The sequence below is a fragment of the Cheilinus undulatus genome, linkage group 5 (genome assembly GCF_018320785.1).
Source record: "Cheilinus undulatus linkage group 5, ASM1832078v1, whole genome shotgun sequence".
Classification (NCBI taxonomy): domain Eukaryota; kingdom Metazoa; phylum Chordata; class Actinopteri; order Labriformes; family Labridae; genus Cheilinus; species Cheilinus undulatus.
This window is the reverse complement of record NC_054869.1, coordinates 44,129,089-44,146,550: the sequence shown is the minus strand read 5'-3', so window position 1 is coordinate 44,146,550 and position 17,462 is coordinate 44,129,089. Positions and strand designations below refer to the sequence as shown.

Sequence of the window (17,462 nt, the reverse complement as noted above, 5' to 3'; positions counted from 1 at the left end):
GTATAAATGTCAGGCATGTAAGTGGTGCTGTAGCGCTGCCTCAGAAATACACCAAAAACAGAGAAGAAGATTGTAGAGGAAGCACACCCAAAACTTTTCTCTTACTCCAAACTCTCTCCTGGCCGCCCTTCTGGTTGCACTCTGCCATGGATTTAAGAAAATGTGGTGTATGCTGTTCTCCATGACCATCTGTTGCTTATGGTGGTAGTAGAGGAGCAGAAGATTCTGCTGTAAGATCAATAATAAGCTCAGCAGCTTCTGCTGCACAAATACAGTCATGTAATCTGCCATTATTGTAGCTGTTAGCTGGGTTGGCGCACACAGGTTAAGAGGGCTATGACAAGATCATTTCAGAAAAGATGCGCTTAGTTGTATAACAGAGGCACAAGGTTCATACATTTTGTTCACCCTGGAACCTGCTTTCAAAAAGCAGCATTTTCGGGCTCCCAAAACGTCCATTCCATGTGAACAAAACACTAATATGACAAAAAAAAAGAAAAAACCTTCTGCGGATACTCCTAAGTTTGTCTAAGTGAGGCCGGCCCCTGAATCTAAGCTGCTTGCTTTGAAGTTCCTCTTCTTCAACAATGTTAATGATCTGCAGCCTTTGGCGTCCCATTTAGTGATTTCATCAGTGAGCTCAGTTGTTGTCTTGTTGACAATTTCAAGTCTGCTGCACTCCCCCTGTATAGCTAGACAACCACAGCTTGATCCCATGTTAATGTTAGCATCTTTGCTAAGACACAACTTTGCTTCTATCTAAACTTCTGTATCTAAACTTCCATTCTACAGCTTTTTAAATCAAAATTACCATCAAACTATTGCCTCCTTGCTCATCACTTTCACCTTTAACCCCCAGGCATGTAAATATTCATATTGGAGGACTTCAAGAGAAAGTTGTTGTCAAACTTAGCCATATGATTAATTTGCATTATCCCTTTTTTTTTTTTTTTTACATGAAAATGTTTCCAGATTAATCATGAGCATTGGCGTGTTAACATAAACAGCCCTATTTTAAATATATAATTAATCATGATTAATCACAGCATAATTATTATTAGAAAATGACATACCTTTAAATAGGGTAGTGCTGCACAATCTAATCAAAATTACAACTGCAAATTGGAATGTGAGGCCATGCAATAACAATCGATAAAATGTTGTGATTATTTTTATACTATGGAGTACTTGAATTGTTCACAAAAATGCACGCAGAAAAGCCTTTAAGTTTACAATAGTGTCACTATTTGTATACAAGTACCTTCCTTTTTTTAAAGAAAGAATACATTTTATTTTGGAAAATATGTTTTATTATACAATATTGTTTTATTGCAACATTTATACGATTTGAGTTGAGATATGCACACTTCAAAACCGTCATTACTGCTGCATTTTACTTAATAATCAACCAGGTAGACTCAAGATACCGTTCATGTTTTAAATTACAATCGCAATATTAACCAGTATAATCGTAATCACACCCTATTATCAAACTGTGCAGCACTGAGGAGAAGGGTTGCCATCTGATAACAGATTCTGGTCAAGTCACATTAATCTTGTCTAACAAAAGCCTTAAATCACGTGTTCACCATCCACTGGTGTTAAACAAAAGATATCATCATCACAGGCCTCTTTGATGCACTACAGTGGTGTCTGAAGCATCCTGAGTGAAACTCTGACATGATTCACATGCAGAACAACTATCAGACAGCTCCACCCTAAAGATTCAACACACGGTGCTTGTGATGCACTCCACCAGCACACGCATGGCAGAAAAAAGAAACATACCAACACAGTACTGGAAGATATGCTTACAAATAGCTGATCCAGATCACATATCTTACGCTACAGAAACAGCTGCTGATGTATATTTTCTCTGATAATGAAACACCTGGTTACACATCATGTGGTGACCCATTCCAAATGAATGATAAGAGTCCAAAAGCATCATAAACCAGGCTGTGGTTTCTGTCTCTGTTGTCTAACAGTACCCTGTGTGCAGTATGTGTGTGAACAGAGCTGTGAATCAACACAGAGGAAGCCATGTTCCCGATCTATCCGTCATCATTATTCAAATTTAAAGCAAATGCCAGCCTCATCAGGACAATGTTTGAGTGAGTGCTGAGAATCATAGGGTTCATTTGAATGGAAAATTATAACCTCAACACAGGCAAATATGTATTCTCCCTTCCTTAACACTTACATTTTTTGTGTATTCCAGGACAAAACATTCATGTGAATCATTAAAATACTGCCATCCTCACAGTAAATGAAAAAATAACAAGAGTGAAAAAGTCCAAGGCAACCATTTGGTTTGTTATTTTAGTAATGATACAGTAAATTATCAGGCCATCCTTTCTTGGCTGCTACTGTCATGATGTCACATTTTTTACGAAAACAGCTGATAAGACACTAACAATGATGGACTGGATTCCACAGGCCCAGACGTGAATATCATAGAAGCAGTTTGAGATCAGAAGGACAAAGATAGAGGTAAAAGATAGTCTAAGTCTAAAGGAGAACTCTAGAAGTGCAGAAAGAAAAAGGACTACTCCAAAACATCCAGACTGACTCACTCAAGAGTTTAAGAATATGGTTAAGTGCAAAGAAAAGTCACCCTAAACACTGACTTCTGCCTTTAGAGAACACTTTGTTCAGAAAATTGTTCACATATTTGCTTTATTTCTTGCCTGAACCCTAAAGGCACCGAGCACTATGGGTGGATTGTCATTCACACTTTGCTAAACATGGTGGCCTTAGACTTCTGCACAGTACTGTATCTGAGAGGCAAACCTTGAACAAACTTTGGAAGTTTACCTGTCAACATGACTTCCTGCTTGTACTGTGCTAACCAAACAGACATGTACTCTGACACACACTTAACAAAAACCAAAGGATATTTTATATTTATTGAAAAGCTTTGTTGTAATGATGTTGATGTTTCTAAAAGACATCGGATTAAGAGTTGCTAAAGCGCCCTCGTGTTGTTAGAGTTCATAAAAATATTTTTCTATCAACCATCAGAGAAATGACGGCATCAAGCCTGACTACCTGGGAGTTATCAACTATGGGGAAAATAATTTAGACTATACAGGCCAAGATAACCTGCAGGGCGTGTTGTGAACGCAGCTTAATATCTTGGGTTATCTTTCTGTAAGCTCGTTTAACAAACCATTCTCAAATAACAGCAAGACTACTGGTAGCCTATATCTTTACAAGGAAGTCAATTGCAACATGGGTTGACTGATATTGATTTTTACCATTTAGCAGCAGTTCATGGGACTGACAATGATATTTAAAACCAGTGTGAATGTACAGTAAAAATGAACCACTAGTACGTTTCAATAGGTCAATGTTTGATTTAAAACATGTCATTCAAAAAACTTCTTTACTACTTACAGAGGAAGAAAAGGCCATACTGAGAGAAGCAAACTGGAAAGTTAAGCAAAGTAATAAGGAAAGCAATCGAACAGATCAGCTGCTAAAAGTGAGTGCTTGATAAAAACTTTAAAGTCCCGGTAAAGTGAAATCCAAACTTTATGTCTTAAGACAAAAAATATGTTGGAGTGAGGCTGCTGTAAACACTGACATGTACACGTAGTGATGCACGATACCTATTTTTCTGAACCGATACCGATAACTGATAACTTCCTACTCCTGATGGCCGATAACGGATAATAACTGATATTTTTTTTCAATTGTTGATTTAACAAAAGAAGTTTATTTGATGTGTTTATGCATATCTGGGGGTAAGAATGGGTTAATATGTAGTGAGCAAAGATATTTATAACTCATTTTAACTAATATCACTCATGCTTTTCAAAAAACAAAGAACCATTCTGACTTTGTAACTGTTATTATAGTTCACTTTTCTTAGTTAAACATTTGCGCCACCTGCTGTTTCGGAATGTGTAGTCTCCTGAGAAAGAAAACAAATGCCAGCACTGCTGTGCTGACAAAAATATATATGTTATCGGGGCTCGTCGTAATGATATCAGCCCAATAAGAATGACGTAATAGTTTCCAGTTATCGGCCCGATAACTATCGGCCCGATAGTTATCGTGCACCCCTATGTACACGTGACTGAATTTTTTATTTCAACCGTTAGAAAGTTGCTCACCTCTTTCCTGGCTTGGTTTTAGTTGAGCAGGGCAAAAAAATCCAAGCCCATGACATCAACGGTCCCTTTGGGTAATTGCAACGACCCCCTGATGCTACGACGATTTAAAATAACAACGCAGTCTGTTGTTAGCCAATATCACTGCCTTCGTTGAAAGTTAAGAGCCAGCTACATGCTGCGTTTTTGTTCATTGTAGGGTAAATTTTCTAAATCTATCAGCCTCAGTGGCCTACAGGTCTTTAAAAGCATCATAACAGAGGTATTTGAGCCAGAAAACAGTAACTTTAATCCCCAACTTCCTTCTCTGCTCTGGCAAACAGTGAGGCAGCAACCCTCTGATCAGGAGCATTTTTTTTGAGAGGATTGTATTTCTTGTATGTGGGTGTGGCTTCAGCTCATTCAACTGACACACCCACATCATCCTAGAGCAGATTTTACTGCCTAATTTTTTATGATTTTGTAGCTTAACTTTATAAACTTTAAGACATTTTCCATGACTGAAATTTGGTCTGGTGGTTCACAACATAGTGGCCTGTCATACAAAAAAACCTGAAATACAGATTTTTTTTATCCCTTTACTTGGACTTTAAGCAATCTAACAGCAGGGATCACCAGCTCTTTTGACAATACAAACAGTTGCAGCAGGAGGAAAACTGGAAGTGATATGCTCACTAAAAGCTACCAGAGGGAAAAATGCAACTTAAAACAGAGCTTTAGAAGCTAAACTATTGGCAACAGTTATAATAAAACCTTACAAACTGTACAAATGCAAAATATCAGCCCCGATAATCAGTCAGGCCAGTGACTGGGCAAACCCAAATATTCAACTAATTGAACAATTCACCAAGAGTTAGGAATTAGCCTGGGTTGAACATGGGAGAATTAGGAGGTGCTGGTGGCCAAGTGGTTATGTTCATGTGCCCCATGTTTAAAGGCTGTTGTCCTCAAAGCGAGCTGCCTGGAATCAAATGCATCCTGCATTCTTTCCCACACATCACCCTCTCTTTTTCCCCATTTTCTGACTATTTGAATAGATATAAAGTCAAAAATGTAAATTCAAAAAAAAAAAAAAAAAAATAGAATTAAGTATATAAGAAGTGATGAATCAGTTAAGACAAAAAGATGACTGTCCTTTACAGTTGGACAGCTGTACAGCTGCTACATAGCAACCAGTTTCCACTGTATCTTATCAGCTCTCCTGCAGCAATTATACTGGGAGAGGCAGTGGTTGTATGTGTATATGATGTGTGGAAAACAAGATAAAAGAGATTTGCATGCAGCAGACCTTGACAAGGTCAAAAGTCTTTTCACACATACAGATAGCTGCTGAAAATTTCCCAATATTCTTAGGATAAGCTGAAGGGCTCAACAGTGTGGTTCCAGAAATGAAACTCCTATTCATTTACTCCATAAGGGACTGGTTCCCAACCTGGGGTCCAAGACCCCCTGGGGGGTGCACCAAATTTATAAAGTAGTTTATACAAAGGTCTTTTGATAAGAAAAGCCAGCATAGGCCTTTATAGGTTTTTATCAGTGAAACAATTGTTTATTTTTGTTAGGGGCTCCAAGGAAAAATGGTTGAAACAGCCATAGGGGATTTGATAAGTAGCTATATTATCTCAAGTATCCAAGTTAGACTTGCCACTAGCTACATGAGTGTGAAATGACGGTATATGCTGTAGAAGACAAAACTTTGCAAGGAAATAAACCCCATTTTAAGAAAATCATACTTTAATCGCAATCTCAGGCAAAAATATTAAAATAGCTGCAATCCTTTAGTGTCACAGCAACATCTCTGATTGGTGGAGTCTCTGGTTACCATGGTAATGTCCACTGAGCCTGCGTACAAGGTAGATGACTGTTGATGACGACAACAGTATAAAGCAATAAATGCTAATACTACGACATATTACAATTTTATAATTTCAAATATAAACACTACAATAAAGGTATGTGTAGAAACAAGGGACATATATGACATGAAAGCTTGAAAAGCTGTCATTAACAGCAAGGAAAATGAATCACAAAAGACTGCAATGCGCAGTTCCTTCCTGCTTTTAAAAAATTATGTTCATTCTTGAACCTTTACCTTTTTTTCTATTTTTGAATGTCGTTTTGCGTTGAATCAAATGTTTTATAGTCATGAGTAGCTGGTAAGCTGGGTCTGTGCATTAAAAGCATAGAAAAAAGGATTTTACGAAATGTCTTGGGGGGATTAGATTGACTTCTGGAACCAGCGCAGGTAGAAAAAGCGGACTAGCACTGCTGAGCTCTATGTGTGAATGCATACGGATGTATTTTTCAGCTCTGCTTGATCTGGACCAGTAAAATGTCAACAAAATGTTAAAAATAAGTGGATGAGGGGTTGATGATGCACTTTATAGATAGTTTGGTATTGTTATCCCTGATCTTGCTTGCATTTCCAACAGCCAAAGTCTGTCACCCTTTGTCCTGTAATGATGGGAATTATGTTTTTTAGAGATCAAGATTATTTGCCTCAGCTGTTCTTTTTTTTTTGGCTCTTAAACAGCAGTATTTTTGGCACCGTTTTAGCTTTTTCATGTCTATGAAAAAACAACAAAAATGGAAAACAGGGAAACGAAGTCTCAACTTGGAGCTGGCTCCACTTGTTCATATAAAGGAGCTGGCTCTTAGAACCAGTCTGTTTGCAAACGACATATCAGGATGGCTCATAACGTCTCTTGAATCAAGTTGTCATTTTAAGTGAACCAGTACCCTACAAAGTTTATTTACTGAATAGCATCCCACCTTTTTTTTTTTTTTTTTTATAAAAGTCTGTTTCTGACAAAGTCAGGGAGAAGAGCTGTTCAGCTCGGTACAAACACGGGCTTTTCTGGTTTGTCCATTATTACCACACAGTGAAGACTCTTCTGACCAATAAGCAGACTGCAGTGGGTCTAACTCCACCCGTCAGAGTCAGTTAGGTGCACTTGGTGCCCCAATAGGTTGTAAAAAAAGAGTTGGATAGTATGGATCAGTTGTTTTGATACTTTTTCAAACTTTTGACAGTGGACAGGCAAACTGAACTTAACCATATCACTCAGTGGAAACACAGCTCAAGAGCCTACTGTGATGTCAGCTGTGTCCTTTGTGTCATGCCTTGTGTCCTGAGAACATCCTCCCCATCTGACAGGGAAAATCTCCTGCTAGGAGGTTCATGTGTGAAAGGGAAACTAATTTAGATCTCGGAGGGCAGGTGTCCACAGGCTTGTTCGAAATCTTGAAAAGAGCCACAATCAGCAGTTAGAAGCAAAAGAACCAAAACTCTATCATTCATCTCCAAAATGTTTAAGTGGACAGCTTAAACTCAACAACATCAACATTACAGCAGTTCAACAGCTCCAGACAACATCGGATAAAACTGAGCAACAGAAGTAAGAAAATTTCAAATAAGCACACAAACAGGGAAGTGAAACACAACCAGCACTGTGAAGCTGATTGAAGTGTTTGCACCTGATGTTTCCTGTGTCAGTAATCTCGTCTGATCAGCAGCTCAAATAGTACAAAAATGTGGTGAGCAGCAGTCATTTACATTTTAACTGACAGGATGTGCATCTCGACTCATTTCCTCCCCTTAACTCTTATTTCTCAAAGCTGTAAATTTAGATTTTTTTTTCATACTTAAGACTTATGTAATTGTCAGCAGTCATGAGTAAACTGAGGGTTGTAGTGGGAGATCAGAAGACATGTCACATGTAAGTGGAAAAAAAAAAAAAAAAAAAAAAAAAAAACCACCCTCACAAAGCTTCCACGCAGTACTATGAATACTCGAACGAGGCTGGAACACATGCTCAGCAGCTACAGGCTCCTCTGTTAGGAATTTTCCACTCAGATATACGGCCTTTATTTACATATTCTCACAGTGTTTCCCTCCTGACCATCAGGCTCTCCTCTAACTGTACAACATCAGTGGAGTGCTGGGTAATTTTAGCCCTATAACAGAATGGCATCATGATGAGCAAACACTGGCTTAGTATCTGGGTGCAGCAGGAAATTATTGTCCTCATTCATCAAACAGCCAATCGTAGGGCAGGGCAATATATCCCGTTTTTATGATACATGGTGCCCAGTATAGGAAAATATTGTCAAACAAGATAGAGGATAAGACAATGTTTGTATTGGTATAGTTAAATGTTAATGATGATTAAAGTACAAGACTGTTTACAGTAAAAACCACTGAAAGTAATAAGCTCATTGACCACAAGATAATCTATTTGAAATGTTTAGTCTAACTGTAGAATCATCATTTTATTTTTTCATTCAATTTTGGGAATATTCTTATTATAATAAAAATCTAATAATATTAAAACCTGTACAATACCACAGTAACAAAATAGAAGTCCAGTTGTTTTAACTGTAAAAAATTACAGGCAAACTCCTGCACACTGTCTAATTTGCACAAATACTTAGCAACATTTGGAAAATTGGGAGGAACTGACAGCAGTGCTCTCTCTCTCTTTTGGTTAAAAAGATGACAAAAGATCTAAGAGCATTTTCACTTTACGTAGGACTGTTGCGTTCTGAGCCTAAGCATATTAATTCTTCCCCTTCTCCTCTCCACCACTGGTCAGCTTTAACATTGGTGACATCAATCTGTACCTGAAAAAAGTTGCATTTGTGCAGGTGCTGGCGCCCATGCTGTCAAACGACCGTCCAGGGAACATTTCCCTCTCCCAGCGCATGGTTGGTGGCCCATTCTCTCTGCATATTTTTTGATAGTTTTTGGCTGTCCTATCAAATAAAGACAAAAAGCCCTCCAAAAAATCTTTAAAAAATGTGAATATGCACAGTCATGTATACCAGGAGGTTCTCAAACTTTTCAGCCCATGACTTCCAAAATAAAGGTGCCAGAGACTGGGGATACCCACTGTGCCTGAAGGTGACTGAAGCATAGTTAAACACAGCCATGCAAATTTGAGAAAAGTTGTGTGCAGACCTTCTTTTTGAGGATTTTTTTTAAATTGTTACTTTGATTTAGGCATACATTTATTTCACCAAATGACGGATGTTTTAATTTTGAATTTAACTAATTGTATGCATATATTTTTATAAAAATGTGTCAAATATAGATTTAAAATCATTTTAAAATATTTGTTGTGTTTTTGGAAGGCATCTGGTGATCCTCTCACAGTGTCTCGTGACCCCCGCTGATACAGTAAGTGACCGCAGATAATTGGTTTGCAAATCTGCCAGAAGAAAAATGAAGAACCTAGACCAATAATTTCCCATCCAATTAAAAGCAGAATTTAGTGGACGACTCTACAATCAAGAAATACATTATCAAAACCAACTTCACACTGAAATGATGCAAAGTTGTTTACAGAATGTAGCTAAAGTAAAAAAAAAAAAAAAAAAAAAGATTAAAGAGCTCTGTTGCAGCAAGGCAGTACCCATTAAGAAAAACTACAGTGGCTACTAGTGACTGGCAGCTGTTTAACAGTTTAGAGTGAGCATTTGACAACCATGTAATAATGGGCCTAAACTACTAAAAATGTTAATTAAGCTTAACCAACTTTTACCGTTTAGCCATCTAATCATGCACATCCCTACAAGCAACAATGGCAAGTTGGCAACCACTCACATCATCAACTGGCTGACACTGATCAATTCCATCTAGACATAAGGAGTCTATATGATAGTGTGAATGCTATTTATTAAACACCAACAACTTTTTCCAACTTTTGCTTCTACTGTGCAGCTCAGAAGATGACATGAGCCTGTGCTGCACTGACAAGATAGATTTAGAATTAGCTTACAACTCTACTTGCAGATAAGTACTAATAACTACTTCTGATCATTAAAAATATATAACCCAATACTGGCTATACAGGGCTTCGATTTTTTTCAAGCCACTGCATCTAAAATGATTTCAGTATTGCTTGATTTTTATGGAAATCTCATGAGTTTATTACTCTGGTATTGTGACAACCAACAGTATTTCTTTAAAGTACAAGAATTTATTTGAGATATGGTATTTGGTCTTTACCACCTACCATCAATACTTTGCTTTTTGCATTGGCTTGAGAGCTGCTTACATTCAACACACACAAGTAGCTAAATGAATGTAAAGAAAAAAACTCCACCAGCTAGGTGTAAAATCACAATATTGTAGATGATGGACTGATTCATAATCACCTACTCTCTTCCTCCTCCTTTGATACTACTGTTTGTCTGCAGAGTCACATCCAATAGAGACACCTAAGAGTTTAAGAGCCATCAGGTTTCAGTGTCTCAGCCACCGTCTTCCTGTTAAATTCTCTGCTTAAACGGACAGCATTAAACCTGTCATTATACACCGATAAAACAAACTGATTCAAACCAGACAGATATGTGAAGTGTCCATGTACGGTTATGGTATAAAAAAGAAGGACAAATGAACTCCCAATGGAGACAGCAGCTCTATGTGAACAGTGATGAAGTTTGAGTTAAATCTTCATTCAATATTCATGCAGAATGAATATCTGAAATCTGTTAAAATGACAAAGGGTTGTAACAGTACAAGATTTTTAAACTTTGATATGATTCTAGTAAAAATCCGTGCCTGATTGATACCACAGCAACACAAACAGAAGTCCTGGGCTACATCTTTTCAGTTTTATGACCAAGAACAGCAGTCAAATTCCTGCTTACTGTCTAAACTGCACTAAAACACTGAATGTAGAAAATGGGAATGAGTCCTTCCTCTCCAATACACCCATTTTAACAAGATGTTCTTTTTAACTATTTAGTATTATTGATCACTGAAATAACTAGACTTAAATCTATCCCACAGGATGACCCAGTCCAAATGCCTAAATGCTGACTAAACCACAAACCCTCTAAAAATACTCCTCTATTCCTCCTAAATATGTTTATGTCCCACTGTAGCAAGTCTTTGCTTGTGGAAAAATCAGCAATTCATTGTGGTTTTCATGGGCAAGCCCAACCATAAAAGAGAGAGATGATTTCTGGAAAACATGGGCAGTAAATCTTTATGACCAGATGTCGTTCTTCGCTTTTTTAAATCTACACTGAGTACCCACTTTAATTTGACGAAAACACATAGAGGAACAACTCGGAACATGGTGATCATAAAGACCATATAATAAAATCAGAGCACCAAAAAGAAGAAATATCGAGACATAAATTCAACTTTCAAGGTTTCACATATCCATTGTATTGATATTTTCTACATACATCTGGGCAATACCCCATAAACAGTGTTTAGAAAGGGCAAAAAAAAACCCATCTTAGAGGGTATTTTCATGAACGTTCTCTCTGTCACATTCATTACCAGCCAGTCAGAGCAACGAAACACATGAGGTGGCAGGCATTTGTCATCCCAGGGAGTAAACAACATAACGCAAGCTTGCCTGGTTGGTAACTTAAACTCTTGCCAAAGGTGGTTGGTAGAAAAGCAAAAACATATTTTCTGCCAAGTAAAGCTTTCAGTGGTTCTTGACTCTTCTTTTAAAAAAGAAATTATCAGTTCTGATAAAGTACTATAGCAGCATCATCGCTAATCTTTGCACAGGCCACCATTGTTTACAGGCTTGCAGTACAACTAACCCACACTCATAGCTACCGCATTGTTCTCCTTAAATAACGCTGATTGGTCTGATTATTCTCTGACCAGGAATAACATTTTAGATTGAAGCTTTGCAAGATGGATCTGCAAGATGACAGGCATGGAATCAGGCCAATGCATCAGCTTTGCACTGTTAGCTTTTTCAGATTTTATGTTGACCTAAATGAATTTGATTCCAACTGTCCCAACTTCTTAAGATTTTTGCATATATTGCAAGTTACCTCATTATCATTGGCCAACTATTCCCTGTGTTGTTGAAGACAGATTTCCTTTGTCAAAGTGCAATCTTAAGTTTAAGACCTTAAATAAGTGAAACCGATTTTTAAGATATTCTATAATCTATTGTTTCATAGAATCCAATCTTAGACTTTTTAAGGCTTAGCAGGAACCCTACGAAGGTCTGTTTTCTTCTTTAGTTAGAGATTTCTTGTCCTGGCACTCGCGTCCATTCACATATTTTCTCTGACTTCAGCACATATGCCAAAGAAACTTGGAAGCTCAGCTATTCAGTCTGGACATTACAACAGAGTTCATATCAGTACTACCAGAACTAACTGCACTCACTGCTTATGCTGTAAATGCAGTGTGCAGAAATGCACAAAGCCACAGAATAGCTCATCTTCTTTGCAAAGTTTTTCTACAGTAAGTTTCTACTCAACAAATAAACTGTCTTCATTTTTTAAGATGAAAAAATAAACAGAGATTTCTGTAAAGCTTCATGTCTTTAGAGAGATTGTTTTATTTGCCTTATGCACACAGCCCTGCCCATGAACCACACACAACTGTGTATTTGTGTGTCTGTTGGGGGAGGGAAGAAAGTCCCCATCACAAAACTGGTTAGGCAAATATGTAGACGAGCTGCCATGCTTTCAGAAGAGAAAACCTCCATGATCTTTAAGGTCATAACAGGTAAGGCTAGGAGAGGTGCAGTGCTGTTACATGAAGAAGATTTAAATTTCTGGGTCATTGCAGTGATGCTATGTTGTAATCCACGGCCTTCACGTCAAGCACTCTGCCCTGAATCATCACAGCAGCCCTTCAGTGACTGAGGCAACATGGAGCAACATCAGCAGAGTGTGTTTATGGTGTAGTTTCTTGTGACACAGCTGAGCGGTATGAGAAAATATCCCAACAGTCCCTTGTAGCACTGTATGTCAATCATTACAACCAGCAACAGATACAGCTATGCTTGCTTTAGATCAGAAATAAGGGGAAAGGTCTGTTCAGAATTTTTGATACTTGAATTAGGGGTGCCCCGCTAATCATCTGAGTGAGATCAGCCAGTATTGATACTGGTCATAGTTTGTGGTTTAATACAGCAGCTGGTTTAGCAGTTAATCAGTCTACTTAGCTTTGTAGTGTAGTGAGACCTCCTGCAGATGGCAGTGTAGCCTTATAGAAGAAACACAACAGTCCTCACTATTAAGTCCACAACATGCTTTTTAGGGCTGCAGTGCTGATATTTACAAATTCTTCATAGCCAATACTGATATCAATACTGAATAATAAATGTAGTTGAGACAAAAAAATTCATTTTTGAAAACACACTTTCAAGTTAAAGGAATGAGGATGGAGAGAGAAAAAGACTTCAGCTGATATAAGTCTATTGGCGTAGAATAAAACTCCACAACATGTTTTTACATACAGCTGATATTTACAGCTGTTACATCAGTTTAAAAAGTTGGCAGAAAATCTAACACCTGCTAATACCAATATCATACTGATAGTATAGTGCATCCCAAATGCTTTTACTGACTTTGTTCAACTAAGCAAGAAAAAATTCTCCATGCGCCATATTGGATTTTTGCCTATATTTGTGCCAGCAAAAATTTTCATATCTGCACTGATAATTCACTTTTTAAGCAAATATCTGCCACTGCCGTTATCATGCCGATAATATCATGCACCACTAGCATTAAACACAGGTGGTTGGACCAGTGACTACAAACATTATTTCCAATCTACCCCAGCTATTTTTAATGATAACAGGGCGATAATTATCGCTTCCTGATCAATTGGGGCGTCTCTAACTTTAACACTTGATACCACCTTTTAAAATAATACAAACCGTGCCAATCGTAGGATCATTTGTCGAGGTTGACCAATGTTGGTTCTGCAGGGCTGAGTAGTTCATAAGACTGATCACTGATACCTGGCATCTATATGCATTTATTATGACAAACAAATGAATGGAAAATGAACAATTCAGTATGAGTTCTATCAACAGAAGAAATCATTCAGAGGAGCACAGTAGTCAAATAAAAAGAGAAGTGAAGCTATATGCTTGATTTGTTAGTGGCTCCCAGGTTTCAGTGTTGGCTGGTTAGTACTTGTGATGTTTTGTTGCTGGGAAAATGAGTGAGACCTTAGAGAGCGAAAACAGAGCCAGAAGGTAAGACGCATCTCTCAATGGAGCAAAAGTGCCACAGTTTTGAATTAATCAATTAATATCATCCACCACTGGTAAAATATAGCGCTGATACAGATAAATGGCCAAATGCAAAAGACTGGACTCAACAAGCGGCCAGGCCGATAATCACCAAAGCTTTAAAAAATATTACATATAGCAGGTGTGTGGTGTTTCACACTGTACAAAACAATGGCAATGTTTTGGTGTGTGCAATTTAAGGTTGACTCAGACTATACAAATTCAGCTAGATTTTAGCCTGACTACATTTTCCCAGCCCATCGTCAAACGTTTATCCCCAATATGAACATCTGGAATGACTAATGCTCTTGTGGTGTGACAGAATCAATGACATGTCAAAGACCCAAAGACCACAATTCAATAAGACTAGCACGTCAGAATTTTCCTTGCATCGTAGTCTAGTTTTTCTCTGTCAGGGGATTTATGTGAGCATACAGTGACATTGTATGTACTGGCTAGGCTAATTAGGCTAATTTTCTTGATGTGGTACTGGTGCAGGTGCATACATACCTCAAGTTCTATTTGACAGATAGCCAGTCCATAATGACCTCCTCTTGATACATCAGGACAAGTCCATAATTGCTTCTTGGTTTGTTTGTTTGTTTGTTTTCATTACAGAGCAAAAGACTGCTAGCATCACATACAGCACTTCTGTTGTAGCTATGATTGATACTCTTTGACCCGCCTCCCTGATGACCTATGAACTTGCACACAGTGTGGAGAAAGCAGTGACATCAGCACATGATGAATGGTCGGGATCACACTTGTTGAGTGGCCAGTCTGCCGGCCAAGACTGGATAACATTTTTGTTGCATAGTCTGATATCGTGCTGTCACAAGACAAAAACAATCGTATAGTCTGAGACGGCCTTTAGACAGATTCAGTAACTGGTCTGCAATTTTTGTGATTAAAAATAAGATATGACCCAATATATGGTGCCCAGTTTTCATTTTTTTATTAGATAAAGTATAGACGCAGGTATCAATATCACATAATTTTTAGAAACAAGGGGAGTTCTGACTTGACAATCCTAGTGAAGCGCGGGCTTTTGCTGCCCATCTGTCTGTACAGTTGACTTGAGGAAGAAAATATGGAGGGTATTACTAAGTTCAAGGATTTCTTCACTGAGTGCTTATCCTTTCAGTAGGGCACAAGTATTTTGAATTTACTAAAAAGAATCCTATCAAAGATTGAAATTCTGGTACCACAAGAACCCTGCTAAAACCAAAATCAGAAAGTGCTTCACGAGCAGAGCAAAATCACACTGGCTGTATATTACCTAATTTTGGCTAATTGCACTCACAGAGACCTTCACCTCTTCACTCACTTTTTTAACGTAGTTAAACATCACAAAGCCAATGAAATCTGTAAGATCACAGAGCAGATGACTTTGTGAGCCTCTTACACAACCCTCACAACCATAGAAGGCAGGATGCAAGTTCTAACATGTCAAGGAGAGATTACACCCTGTGTGCATACTAGTACAATGTTCTCCAGGCCCAGAAAGGACACAATAACCAGTCTCAGTATGTGTCTGAATGAGTGCAGGCCACATCTTGTTCTCTGATGCAGAGGGTTTTTTTTGAGTAGTAGGCTAATCTTGAACCTCAGATTAAAGCCCTGATTTGAAAGTAGAAAGCGATGCTGAAAATACATGAAGGGGTCACCTGCTCTCACAGCAGAGTCATCATCTGGACAACAGACGCTACAGCTTCCTAGTCAGCGTTGCCTCTGTGACTCATCCAGGCCCTGCTGAGTCAAGTGGAGTGACTCTTGATGCTGAAACTCATAAATCAGATTTTAACAGAAAGGGGCCTGGAGGATGCACATACAAGCTTGTGGACAGCAGGTGTTTTCAGAAATAAGCTAAGTGAAAGTCAAGCATGGGATCTTTATTTCAAAGCTTCTTGTTGGAGTCAAAAGCATTGTTTGTGCTACAGTTTGCAGTAAGGTCTTGATGCATTCTTACACCTGGGTGTCACCGAAGGTCCAACATGGTAGGGCAAAAGTCTGGATAGCAGTGATTCCAGTCTATGTATTTATCAGCCGTATAACAAAAACAGGACAGCTTCCAGTGAGCACAGAAAGGGAATATTTCATAAGCTTTAACAAGCATGCTTATGTGACAGCCATAGGGCTGTGGTATGAGAGCATAAAAACATGCTAAACTCCATCCGGCCAAAAGAGGAAGAGAAAGTTAGCCAAAACAAATTAAAATGCAAGGACTGACAGCAGACGGTGATAAAAAGAAACTTGTAAAATAAGATTTAGTGGACATGACGTTGAATCTCTGAGAGGGGATGATCAAATTTGAACTGGAGTAAACCCACCGTCAGTTAGTTACCTAGCAACATGGCAGCACGGTAATGACAAATAGATGGCTGGCAGAGCTCAACATACCTGGACCTGATGCACAGTAACGATGCACCTCTGGTTTCGCCACACTCCAGCACCCAGCGAGTCAAAGTTTATCCACCTTTACTCCGGGTTTTATAGGGGGTCACTGCCTTCACGTGTATCACGGTTTTCTATCAGCACGAAGCAGCGGCTAACTTAATGAGGCGCGGAAACGCTGCCATAATGAAGATGAACGCATCCAAAGTCAGCAACTGATTCCCCTTACGTTAATTTGGCCCCTCAGCGGAGGAAGGGGTGTGGGTACAACATGTAGAGATGACACGCAGTAGAACATCTTCAGCTCAAGAGTGTGTTACGTGACACTAATCGCCGTTTCTGCCCGTGTTTACAAAATCTGGCCACATCGTTGCGCCCGAGAACCACACGCTGGATTTCCTCAATCGATAGGAAAGGCCAAAGTAGCTATGGCAACGTTAAAATGTCCTTGAATATCCAAGCTCCCCTCGCAAGAGTTAACGGTTGGGCTCGTGCAGGGGGAGGATAATGTAACGGCTGTGAGCTCAGCCCAAAGGCTGTAACCTCCGTCCAGAGAAACGGGAAGAGCGACTAGCAGCCAGATGAAGAGACCTCGCCATCGTAAAGTGTCACTCCTCAAGTCTGAACCGCTGCAAGACTTCACAGTCCTTTCAGGCACGACACAAAATATTGTCAAGTTTTCGTGAGAACACGGGCATTTCCGCTGCATACTTCAAAATAAAAGCTGGACCTAATGTTCGCTTTGCTGGCAGATGTCAGAATTAACTATTTTTTGTTTGTTTGTTTTTTTTTACTAAAATGACATTTTCTACAGTTCTGATAGTTCAAGAAATTATTACAAGAAATATTATTGAAACAAATAATTCTTGAACAAGTTTTCCAGATGAAATAAGAAAGGAGTAACCTCTTTGCCCATAACACAGGCACTCAA

General features: G+C 38.6%; 1 protein-coding gene across 9 annotated transcripts in view; it reads right to left on the bottom strand.

Moving 5' to 3' along the window:
- LOC121509716 (membrane-associated phosphatidylinositol transfer protein 2-like) overlaps positions 1 to 17,172 on the bottom strand; it is a 172,163-nt gene extending 154,991 nt beyond the window's left edge. For 3 of the 9 annotated variants that reach the window (XM_041787320.1, XM_041787329.1, XM_041787327.1), the window contains exon 1: positions 16,538 to 17,172. The gene's annotated coding sequence lies outside the window, so the exon portion shown is untranslated. Of the gene's footprint in view, positions 1 to 13,777; positions 13,869 to 14,647; positions 15,809 to 16,537 lie in introns of those variants that run through there. The other 6 variants (XM_041787328.1, XM_041787330.1, XM_041787331.1 and 3 more) reach the window with 3 other exon arrangements.
- Between the last annotated feature and the right edge of the window lie 290 nt (positions 17,173 to 17,462).